Source organism: Conger conger, chromosome 14 (assembly GCF_963514075.1).
Source record: "Conger conger chromosome 14, fConCon1.1, whole genome shotgun sequence".
In the NCBI taxonomy this organism is placed as follows: domain Eukaryota; kingdom Metazoa; phylum Chordata; class Actinopteri; order Anguilliformes; family Congridae; genus Conger; species Conger conger.
The window spans coordinates 12,234,988-12,247,363 of record NC_083773.1 but is presented as its reverse complement, the minus strand read 5'-3'; the positions used below and the strand labels follow the sequence as shown (position 1 = coordinate 12,247,363).

Sequence of the window (12,376 nt, the reverse complement as noted above, 5' to 3'; positions counted from 1 at the left end):
GCCATGTTTGCGTGAATGAGTCAGTGAGTCAGTGAGTCAGTGAATGAGTCAGTGAGTCAGTGAGTCAGTGAATGAGCTAGTGAGTCAGTGAGTCAGTGAATGAGCTAGTGAGTGAGCGAGCATGTGAGTGAGTGGGCGAGCAAATGAGCGGAGATGCATTCGAAGTGGAGCCAGTTCCTGAGCTGCCCTGATTAGATTCCGCACCAAGGCCCAGAAACACATTTAGTATTCTCTTTAAACGTCCATGATGTGCATTTTGATCAGCTTTGTTCACGGACACGTTCATTAACGCTCACAATAGAGGACTACGTTCAGCCGCTCCTACCGCACCCACAGCGGCTGAGGCTCGCTGTACCCCACCGTTTCCGCAGGTGAGCGCGGCTTCCCGTTTACACCGCCACCCCCCGACCGAGAAACCGACCTCACCGGACATCGCTTTTATATCCTTAATGTCGCTCCCTTTCCCTGGAATGCCTTTTAATTTCTTCCACGCTTTCGAATAGATGGCCGAGATACGAAAGTGTCAGGGGCAAGACTGTACAGGAAGATGATCCACGGCTGTATTTGCCAGTATATTAAAGTGAAGTGTCTCCTCATGTGCACAAGGCTGTGGACTTCAGTCCACATCATTACCTGGAGCAGGCCCAGCTCTGCGTTGGCGGGGATGTGAGAATTGGATTGATTTGCACCTGCCTTAACCTTAATCGCAGCGCTGCGCTCCTGAGTGACACAGACGGCTCATTGACATGCAGCACGGCCGCGCCGAAAAATAAACTTCTGTGCCATGAATCAAAAGGCTGTGATCGTCCGGCGCACTCAAAAGTTTCCTTCTTCACAACTCGGTTACATCGCTAAGTGAGCCGGCTCAACAAATACATCGAAATGAGTCGTTTCCCACCATTATGGAGATGTTCTGAAATACCAGAATATCTGTGAAAGACTAAGAAATGCAGTCCAAGTCCCGATTGTTACTTTGGTGAAAATGTCCAAATAAGTACGTAGAGGCCTTATATTAGGGAGTAATATTTAGCATCCTTACCTTTTTCATCTTCTACTAAATAAGGAACTTATAGTTGTGCTTGTTGAGTTATTGTGGTGTCACTCACTGCTGTACGTGGAGCACTCCTGCTGAATCATGTGTGTCTCTGCTGAATCTTCTCCAGTGAACAGGCCACACAGTAGGCTACAACAAGGCAATTAGCACCACGTGGAGAGGGACATCTCTCATTGATGACACTGTTCACCAGTAGGCACCTTGAATGTCTTTGGGAGGAACTACGTGCAGGGGTGACCTGAGAAACCATCGCAACTTCATTCACCAAACACCTGGAAGTTAATTATGTACTGCCACTACAAACAGCTGGTCATAATTCAATTTGACAAGAAACTAGTCAAATTCACCACAGATAGCCTATGTATCCCTGATGCTTGTGTATGAAATTGGGTCCATAAATTAATTCTGCTGTAGTTAGCCTATATGAACTACATTTTTTTGTACATTATAATGGTAGTAATAATCCATATTGCAGGTGTCTGAACACTGGAAATGGAATAGTGACCCTACCCTATTAAACTCCTGGTACTGTTAATAAGGGGGAAAAAACCCCAACATAATCTGGTCAACAACAAACTGCTAGCATCCATTAGTTCAGGAGAGCATGGGATTCGAACCACTTTAATCCTACTGGTTTGAACCCAGCCAAGAAGCGAATATATAAGGTAATGCGAAGGCCTACCAAGCATGAGAATTCTATTCCAAGAGATTGGTGCTGTGCAAGCAGAGAGGAGAGCAAGCTGAAGGAAACCCGCAAACCTCGGCTATTTCTGCCGCATGTAATACGTTTAAAGAAATGCTATGACCATGAACCGAACATGGACTTTTATATTGTGTTCTATAGCCCATTTGCAGGAATGGACCAAAATGGGTCCAATATAAATTGTGTTCAAGGACAGAAGATACAGCATTTATCTTGGTTTTGGCCGGAGCTACTGCATAGCGATGCTTATGTTCTGTCTCCGCAGGAATATCCTGAGCCACCACTGCACTTCTGGACTCGGGACATTTATGGCAAGCCGAGTTTCTTCACTGTTTATATTTGCTGATGAATATTTCAATCATATCCCATTGCTCTGGCTGGCCCAATGTGCATTTTCTCTGTCGATTTTACTGATAATAACCTTCATGATTTTTTTCCGGCCTCCAACCGCAATCGGGTGTATTTTCATGGATCCCGTTGAGTCTTTAATGTTCACATGAAATAAAGCAATCTTCTGCTGCTGAAACAGCGAATCGGATTCAGACGTGTCCGTTTGATTCTCACCGAGACATAGCCCAGAATGTTTTGTTACTTTTTTGCTTTGTGGCACTTGGTGAAAGGGAAAGAATACATTTAAATGTGCCAGAGAGACCCAACCAGGGGTACTTAACTGGAAATGTCAACTTGCTCCTCAATAAAACGGGCACTGACTATCTTCACAAACCAGAGATGTACATCCAGGTGGGACCGCAGGATTCGGTCCAGATTTAAATAGGATAGGCTATTGAAGATTTCTCGGTATAATGGGGGTGGGGGTGGGGGAGGAGGTGGGGGTGGGGTGGGGTGGGGGGGGTAATATTGAGTATATGGCTTACAGGAAAAGGAGGAATTAAATTCAGTTTCACACTGGCAGTTCATTCGGTGGAGTGGCATTCGTCATAGCAAGTGATTAGAATATGCGTGAAAAGGTCCTAATCTAAAAGCACTTTTTTCCCCATGTTGCATTGACAAGGTCAAGAGTTCGGTTTGGTTTCGGTTAAGAAAGCAGTGATTATTGGCCTGATATTGCGGAGCACCAGGCACCGAGGAGTCTTACAGTGCTGGCTGCTGTAAGATCCAATAAATCGGTGGAGGAGTAAACATTCCCCTCTTTATTTCCGTCCAGAGAATATGAGGCAGACGTAATAACCCTCTGTGTGATTTGTGTTCGTGTCCTCAGTAGTGCCAGACTACTGCAATATAAACTACACAATTTCAGTAATCATTCGCTCTTCAAAGCGTTTGCTACTGTGCTTTTTAAATGGGTCATTAATCCACCATAGTGTGAGTGGGTTTAGACTGTAGGGAAGGTAGGGAAGTTAGGGAGCCAAGGAAAATAAAACTTTCCTATTTCAGACAGGTCAGTGATGGAAGATGACAATGACCCCTAGTGGCGTGATATGGTAACAGCAGCTGCTGTATTTCTGAAACACGAGACGATTTATGGCAGCAAAAACGTATTTATATTTATGAATCCCAGAACTTTTTATTGCCTTTGGAAAAGTTTTCACCACTTCTTTATAAGACCAAATCTGTCATTTTAATATAAAACAGTTACTTAGTATATTGTCTACCAATGGTCCATATTTTATTAATACCTTGTGTGGATGAGCTGGTTTCAGACAAAAGACCCATGAATATTTCTTCAAGAACAGTGTTTATTCCAGGAATCTTAATATCTGGCAGGCAACATTTTCACAAGCTCTGAGTTTGAGGTGTGCATGAGCAATATGACTGAAACACTGTCACAGATGTACACAGACAGGGTCAAGGTTTCAAGCCCAGATCTTCTCAATAGACCAATGCCTTACAAAAAATTATATAAGGCAATTTATAATTCATAATCTCCCAGAACAGAGTGAGGTCACCATCACAAACATCATGCAAATAAAACCACCAGCACCAAATTCCCAGCCTCTGTTTTGAGTGGGTCCCTGAGACAAACCCCCTGACCAACTGTGAATAAAATATGTAAAAAATATCAAATGATGATAAAAATGAAAATATTTGTATTTTTCAAATCTACAGTTTTGCTCTTACAGCGAGGTGAAGCGAATATCAATAAATACTTGAAGCAAGGTTATTGGGAAATGTGTGTGTTCTGTCCATATGTATCTCAAGAGGCATTGCTCTCAGTTTGATGAAGGGTTCAAACAGGGCAGCTCTGTGCAACTGCATGGCAGCAGTGTATATGGGGCGCGTCCCAGTACTCAAGAAATGCACCCTCCTGTTCTCCACTCGTCTCCTCCACCCATACTTCTGAATAGGAGGAGAGGAGTGAAGGAAAGGATACATTTTTTTGTATACTGTGAAGCTCCCAGTGTGAAACGTTGAGGGGAGAATAAACCCTACAAAAGCTAGTGCTGCACGAAGAAAAGGCTTGTGGGATATTACACACAGAGCTGATCATTAAACTGCCCCCTGCCCCCCCCCCTACCAGTCAATTAAACTGCTGAGAGACAAAAGCAAAATACGAAATGTAAATCACCTCAGGATAATGCAAATTAATTATGCTCTGTGTCATTCCCATCCAAATTATGATTAATTGAACGTAAACAACCTGCGACAAAGGGTTCCGTTTGATTTTTCCGTGGGAGCCGGGTTTGTGTAGTTGGGTTGATTCCCGTCGCGTGGCGCGGACGAATGCAGCGGGCCCTGTTTAATGCGGTTTGTTTATGGATCAGGGCGATCAATGAGGAGGCCCCGATCGCGGGCCCGAAAAGCGGGCAGACGGAGTTAGCATGTTGCTTATTTCAGCTCTCTGCTGCTAATGATAGCGCTGCAGCCGGGCGCCCGGTAATTATATTAATGAGCAAACGTGCGGGACGTGCAGAGAGGGGGCCGGCAGAAACACTGATCAATTGTTCATTTTACAAAGCCAGTGAGACGTGTCAGAGCTGTCAATAAGTGAATTCATTTATCTCAGAGTCTCCAGAGCTTGACATCGTATCCCTCAGTGCCCCGGGATAGGTCTCTAACCTGTTTACTGCCAACCCGCTCTCAACACGCACGCACGCGCACACAGACACACACACACACACACACATATATATCTCCCAGACCCCCACATCACCCGTGTTCCCGCATGGTCATGAACCTGCGGATGAGCATGCAGTGCTGATGAACCCATAACCTCCATAGAGGGGGGGTCACATCTACCACCATCCCCTGTGGTGTGACATCACACAAATTCAATATCGAAAGAAATAAAAATCTCTCTTCATACACAGAATTGGAAGCACATACTGCTCCAGTGCATATACCAGAAGCTAGAAAAGTGAAAAAGGCAACACTCATCAAACCAGGCACAAGACATGCAATAGAATACCTGCTTTTCTCCACCCAATTACATTTTTATGGAAATTAAATTGAAGCGATGAAGCATGCCATTAGGAAAGCATACCAAATGTCCAATGAGGATACAGTCCAAGGAACCCATTCCTTAAATTCCTCAAAATCTATGAAAGCCCAATTACTGTGTAGATAAAGGATTTCCTTTCATTGTAAAATGTAAAAATATAAAATAAAATGGGCCCGTATTGCCATAAAAATGAAATGCACCATTTGATATGTTCTTTCATTTTCAAGAGACAAATGTATAGAGAAAAACTGGCTGACATTTGCATTTTCGGCCTTTCTTTGGCCGGCATCAAGGTCTTTTAGTCCACTACACTACAGGCAAGTAATTCACTGAGGTGAGGCGATCAACTGTAAAAGGTGGTTCAACAAAGTCAGATGTAATACATGCCTAGCAAAGCTTATATTGTACTAAATTGGTTTTGTTTTTCGGTGCATTATTTGAATTGTCGCCGAGAAACTATCAATAGAAAGGACAGCTGAAATGTCCCTTGCTGGCTGGGTAAATGTTTGTGCACAAATAACTACCAAGAAAGGTGTCCATTTTTTCACCATGCATCAATCAACACAAATCTTGTTAAATGCAATTAAAAAGCCTGGATGAATCAAGCTGGACACGGCTGCCTGAATTCAAAGCAGTGAGACTCAATCAAGTGTACTGTACACAATTTAAAAAGCGAAAATTAATTCTGCACTTTGAGAAAGGAGATAATTCAACTGTGGTAAATTACTTCACAGTAGTCCAAAAAAATATTCTGGCTTTTCCTCCTACCTCCAATATGAAAGCTTCATTTTTCCACCATTAGGCAACTATTCGCACAAACCAAAATCTCTGGGGCGTTCAATAGGCACCTGAAAGCTTAGGACAATCACTGCATGACCACGGACTATTCTGAACGTCCCTCCTCTGCTTAACCCCTGTGTATCAGGAGACCTAACTGATGAAGTCACACAGGCAACCTTTCACAGGGCAGAGTAGTATTGGAGAGGATTCCTATCCGGAGCGTCATGTGAATACTTCGTATTCTTTAGGCTTTGGGGCAGAAGAAGAAAGAGAAGGGGACGGCTGTTTGCCTTTGTCTCTGTCGCATATGTCAGGACAGCTGCATGGGTGAAGTGATGTTTTATAGCGGTATCATTCCATACAGCGGAACTGTATTATGATGAAGGAAGGAGTGTCGGGGCAGCAGAAATAATTGCCGTCACGAGCGCTTGCATTACGGCGCCAGTCCTGCAGGTTTTTTTTTTCTTCTTTCCCCATTCAGCGGAATTTAACCTTCTAATCTTAATCTATCAATCATAGAGTCGGGAAGTGAATCTGCGAATGTCAATGGAGAGTAGAGGGGAGATGTGTCGACCTGTTCCGCAGCAGCTGTGTGCCATATTTATTGGACACTTTACCATGGGCAGCCGGCTTCCTTCTTCATTCGCGCTCACTGTCAAAAATACGCACAGCGCCTCACATTTATTCAACCGTGCAATCTTCCGTCAGGGGAGGAGAAAATGTTGAACCATAAAATAGGCGGGGCTAATGAAGCACGGACGAGTTTCCGTCCTAGTGGCTAATTTGGAGGGCCTGGTAGAAGACGACGCATTGGCATGCAGAGTGTAGTTTGGGAGGAGTGTGGAGAGTTAAAACGGGACCGAGGGGCTGACACTGTGGGAAGGCTGTTGATTGCCGCTGCCTCTCAGATGTTGGAGAGAATCCTCGCCGCCTTCATTCAAAGTGAAGCTCAAAGGCAGGGCTGTGACACAGCTCCCTACAAAGGGGAAAGGTCCAGGAGGGTTGAAAGTGGGAGAGTAATCTCGGTAGGATTAACTGCTCCGCTTGACTCCAAATGTGGCTGTCAATGAGAATTAAGACTCGGAACCCTTCAGAGCAACGGGGTCCCCCCCCAATCAACCTATTGTATCTTACTGGGAAACTAATGACACGGATGTGTGTGTTGATATAAGGGGGGGTAAAGAGTTTAAATACTTGCGAGATGTGTGGTGGTGAGGAGGGACAAATATAATGCAAAACAACGAACATGATATTGTCCAAGTCATGTATTTCTGCAATTTAAATTCTCAATTTCCATATTTGAATGAGACACGTAAGGATGATTATGCATAGGTATAAAGAAATATGAGATTAACCTACCCTGTCGACACCCCTGTCACGATTAGTAGGCTATCTTTCAGTACTTTCAGCAGCGGATTCGTGCTAAGATCAAATGTACTTTCGGATTCATGCAAGCTGCACTCTGTGCTAATGAGTATATTCGCCCTGCTTCTTTTCAATTCTTCCTGATGACGATCTAAGAGAAATTATTAAAAACCTAGCAAAAACCGCCGGATCAGCGGATCAACGTTGCGGACCACTCAATAGGTGCTAAGAGGCACAGAATAGCGAACGATTAACCCTTCTTATATCAATGTCCCAGTCTCTCGCACTTTGTCTGCTTTTACTTTCTTTTATGCAGATGAATAGCCTATAAAGGTCATCTGTTTATCGGAGTTGCCGAGCTAGCGTTACCGGCACCTTTTCATTTCTCTAAACAACTCCGTACAAGCAAGGTAAGCTCAGCGAAACAGTTATTCTAAATTAAGTAATGAAGTCGCAAACAAAAGCAGTTTTAAGAGATATTGTGCGTAATTCCGCTTCTGGAATTTTGACACGTTTCTCTGTAAGTAGCTAGCCGACAATAGCAGCAATTTGATATGGTGTATTAGTAGGCAATCTATCGCCTACATCCCTCATTAATTATAACAAAAATCTTGAAATCCATAATTCCAGTTGTTCGTTTAATTATTGCCCTCACAAAAATAACCGACTGAAGCCCGTGGCCAACCTTGGGGTTAACAAGCACCTTAAAATAAAAGCAAACACGAAGTCAATATAAACATCGATACACCAATTTAACACGTAAAAAGACCTGCTTACCCGAATCTATCAAATCGAAGACATTCCCGTCCGCACAAACACAATGCGAGAAATCCGAGAAGGTCACAGTTGTCTTACTTTTCTTTACTTCACCGATTCCAATTACCAAATGCAGGGCAACCCCAAAACCTGCCAGTCCATCGCGCGAAGATACAGCCGGACCTCTGGACGCGCGAGCGCAAAGCAGATATGCCGCCGCACTACAGCGACCTGTGGTTTCTTTATTTAGAAGTAGATGATGCGCATATTTTGCCCATGTTACCGCTTTCCACCACAGAGCAAGGAAGAAAACGAAAAAGGCCGGTGAGAAAAGGGAAGTCACCTCTACATCCACATAAAAAAGTCTGAAAAAGTGAGTAGCTACATCCAAAAAAGGCGGCTTTCAGGTTCAGTTTTAATTATGTTCCTGGTGAGTTAATACGAGGTTCTTCTTCTCGGCACATAATGCTCGGACCCACTAACCGCTGGAAACAATTCTGAATGATGGTGGTGTTTGAGGTGATAGTTGCTCCCCGCACTCCTTTCCAGTTGAGATCGATTTGACAAGAGAATTGCAAACCTGCCCTCCCCAGTCCGAACACGTGCGAAGCCCCCGCCCCATTTGCAATATTTCAAGTCCGCTAAGTGATGTCATAGTTTACAAGACGACTCTGCCCTAATGATGGCATGCGGTGAATCTGGATAGGGATCAAACTGGATGAGGCTTTGCAATATTTTACAAAGAGCAAATTCGAGGTCTTTGTCCATGTATTGTCAGCGTGAAGCCCATGCGTAAAACCAAGATTTACGATCAGGTCAAATGAAGTTAAATTGCGTGTGAAGTGTGTAAGTTAAATTGCAAATGAGTCGAGGGTGAACCCTAATTGCACTCAATTGTGTAAGACTTTAAACGGCTTTGGCGTGCTCGTAACTCCTCAATTCACTGACGTCAAACCAGTGGAAGTCCTGTGAAGTACAAGGAGGAAAGGGATTCAACTGATAATTACATTTTTATTGAAATTAATTTACACCGAAGTAAGTCTCCAGTATTAGTACCCTACTGGCTCTTTCAAATATACAAAAGAAAAAAAAACGATGTTGTGTTAGTGATAGCCTAACATCCCCCCGAACCAGTTTAGGCGACTATGGTTGTTTTCTAAAAACAATCTGCGGTTTAACGCCTTAGTCTAGAAAATTACATCTCTGATAATCGAAGGTAATATGAGAGCGCAAGATAGGCTACTGTGGGCCCTTCCCATACCTTATCTTCCAGATACTTATTGTTTGGTGGGCATACCGACCAATGTCAGCGGGCCTGAGGAGAAGCCTTCACAGTCATGGCAAAACTTATTACACAACCATCTGTTCTTCACTCATCCCAGCCGTCCTTCATTACCATTCAAGAGATTACGCCTGCTTATCTCATGTCGGGGCAAGTGAGTAGGGAATCTGGCGTTCGCTGGTCTGTGCGCCGAAAACGGACGGGTACGACGTTACTGAACACGGAGTGTGAGGCACACAGCTGGTACAAGCTCTGGATTTTCACAACAGCTGAATACGAAACATTCTCTGCCCATGCACTGTCTAGATGCGAGACCGAGAGCATGAGCCAGGACACAACATGGGTTATACAAACATTGCCATTTATCTGCTGTCCAACTGTGAGATAACATATGCAATCCTCCCCGTATGCTGCTCAACTGTACCATGATCGTTCTTTGCTCTTGAACCGGGCATGTCCCCTACCTGTACGTAATCAACTCCACCCCCAACCTCATAGTACAATTAAAACGCAAGTCGAGTTTGCAAACACAGTCAAAACGTCATTGACGATTGCTTACATCTGAATGACATTTATTTAATAGAACATAAGATACAGATCTAGATGCAATAATTAGAAGGTTAAGATTTAATTAAATGTAATGTGTTCTAATTTTCAAACATGAATGATTGCAATCCAACCGAACTAGGCACGTGGTATATCCAATTCATTTAGTGATTTATTTTCAACATTGAACTCGTTTTATTTTTACCAGATCTTTATCTCATAAAATATTTATTACCCACAACCTTGTGAAGACCCACCCTGGACTTTTTATTACTTATTTTAAAGGCTCTATCAGCTAGAATGACTGCTGGATATACATTTTAGTCTGAAAACAATCTTCCGGAGAAATGCACTAAATTTCTCAGTTTCCAAGGGAAGACGAATTGGTGCATAAACAGTGAGAATCAAGTCGTTCCGTAAAATTCATGTTTAAAAGAGGACATTTTTGGAACGTTAGTACTTGGTTCCTTCAAAGCAAATGAGAAATACTGAGGCTTAAATATATTCATATAAAGGTTCATGGTCCATACATGTGTAATAAAATAAATGCTTCCACTAAGATTATCAGTAAATCAACATAATATATGCTGATATTTGATTTGTAATTTGCAAGAAGATACACATTTTACACATTATAGGCTTTATTTTGAGGCTTTTGTAGTTAAGCAAAAAATGTTAAGCAGCCATATGTGGGGATGCCATGGAGAAATCTGAGCAAGAAAGTCAAATGCATGCAATAACAGCTAGGTGATGTTAGCACAATGGACAAGGATATGACCAACACTCAGAATTTACTCGGATAGAGTATACAAACTGCACTTTTCATTTTTTCCAGAACTACAAAGAATATACAGAATTAATGGTAGGCATATATTACACTGTTATGCAAGACATTTCCTAATTTATACCTTTTTAAAATTATACCTTCATTTTTGAAAGAGAGATAGTTCTGTGCTCTGAGTATTGACATTTATCACAGCATTCCTTCATTCATTTGCCCAAGAGGTAATGGGGCAAATGAGAGAGAAAAAACTGAAGAATCGGTAATCAAAATCAAGTAAAACTACAGGTCATCGTCCATGTATGAAAAGGTAAGTGTTCACTGTAAATCCGAATAGGCCACAACTTCAACTTCCATTTTGTTGCTGACAGAGTGAAAAATCACCTGAATGGATTATACAGCAGGTGCCACTGTCTATACCCTTAATACCACATTTCATTTGATCAAAAGCACTTACTTCATTCACTTTACGCCTTAGCTGGGAAATACTGGCCCTCTCCAAAGGCATTCAAATACCACACTGTACTGTACAGGGATGTCAAATGATACAAAATCCAAGCTCTTTCTTTATATCAGGGGGTTCAATTTGTTTGCACCAACATTTATTCCTGATAATCACAGTCATGCTCTGAAAACCCTTGATTTGACTGGATGTATGTACGGACAATTGCTGAATAAGCGTAATTTGAGTAAAGGATTGCAGATAGCTTGGGCTATAGAACACCTTCTGGGTGTATGCTCTCCATAATTGTTCCCTCAAATAAAATATTATGGAGATGTCTGGTCATAACTAGATGAGTACTTTTTTATTCTTTTAAATCAATATTTCCACATTTACCTTGGAAACTCACCCTCCGAAAGAGAAAAAAGATTCCTTGCTTTGGAGAGTATTTGTAAAGTGGTAGGTAAAATGAGCACACTGTAATTGATTTTTTCTGTCCCGTGGTGAGAAACATTTTCTCTATGATAAATCAGATTAGGCCGAGCTGATTCAGAAAGCAGAATATATATTGTGCATAAAGACGGAGGAAAAGAAGAGTAAAATCTTTTGAAATAAGTAGCATCATGAGCCAGGAAATGGACCCCACAAAAACAGAACATTTTCATATTGACTAACATGGTGGCATTTTCAATTAGGATAAATCTAGCTGAAGGACAAAGACACACAGTAAAATGTTAATCAACTCCTACAAAGTATATACCATCCCTATTGGACTCTGATTTACTCTGTTAGATTTGAATTAACATTGGATATTTTACTGTGCAGAGGTGAATCTTTAATCTTGACTCATCTTTAATCTTGTGTAATGCCTTGGAAGCTGTGCAGGCCACTTTTAAACAACCAAACAAACAAACAAACAAAAACCCCTGTCCTAATGATAGTGCGTCATAAAGTCTCCCCCACAATGATGTCTGGATCACACTCCCAGAACTGTGTGAATCACGTCCATATCTGCACAGTATCCAGCCTCTTTGGGAGAAATCACTCTTTTGGCAAAGCATAACACCGGCTTTGAAATGCATATTTGATATGCATTCGGTTCCTCTGAGCCGGAATGTGTAGCGCATGTTAATATAACAAAGGGTGAGAGTAATCCTACGACAGCACTTTTGGCGGAGACGCGCCATTACTTCTGATGAAAACCAGGCCACCTGAGCAACGGAGTCTCGGCCCGCACAGCGAGACGCTCTGGAAAGGAAGCGCGGGG

The 12,376-nt window shown here is 42.5% G+C and overlaps 1 protein-coding gene across 1 annotated transcript in view; it reads right to left on the bottom strand.

Annotated features, from left to right (window-relative positions):
- Positions 1–8,604, bottom strand: part of tafa4b (TAFA chemokine like family member 4b) — a 42,382-nt gene extending 33,778 nt beyond the window's left edge. The window contains exon 1 of the mRNA XM_061220371.1: positions 8,080–8,604. The gene's annotated coding sequence lies outside the window, so the exon portion shown is untranslated. The remainder of the gene's footprint in view (positions 1–8,079) is intronic.
- Positions 8,605–12,376: the final 3,772 nt, after the last annotated feature.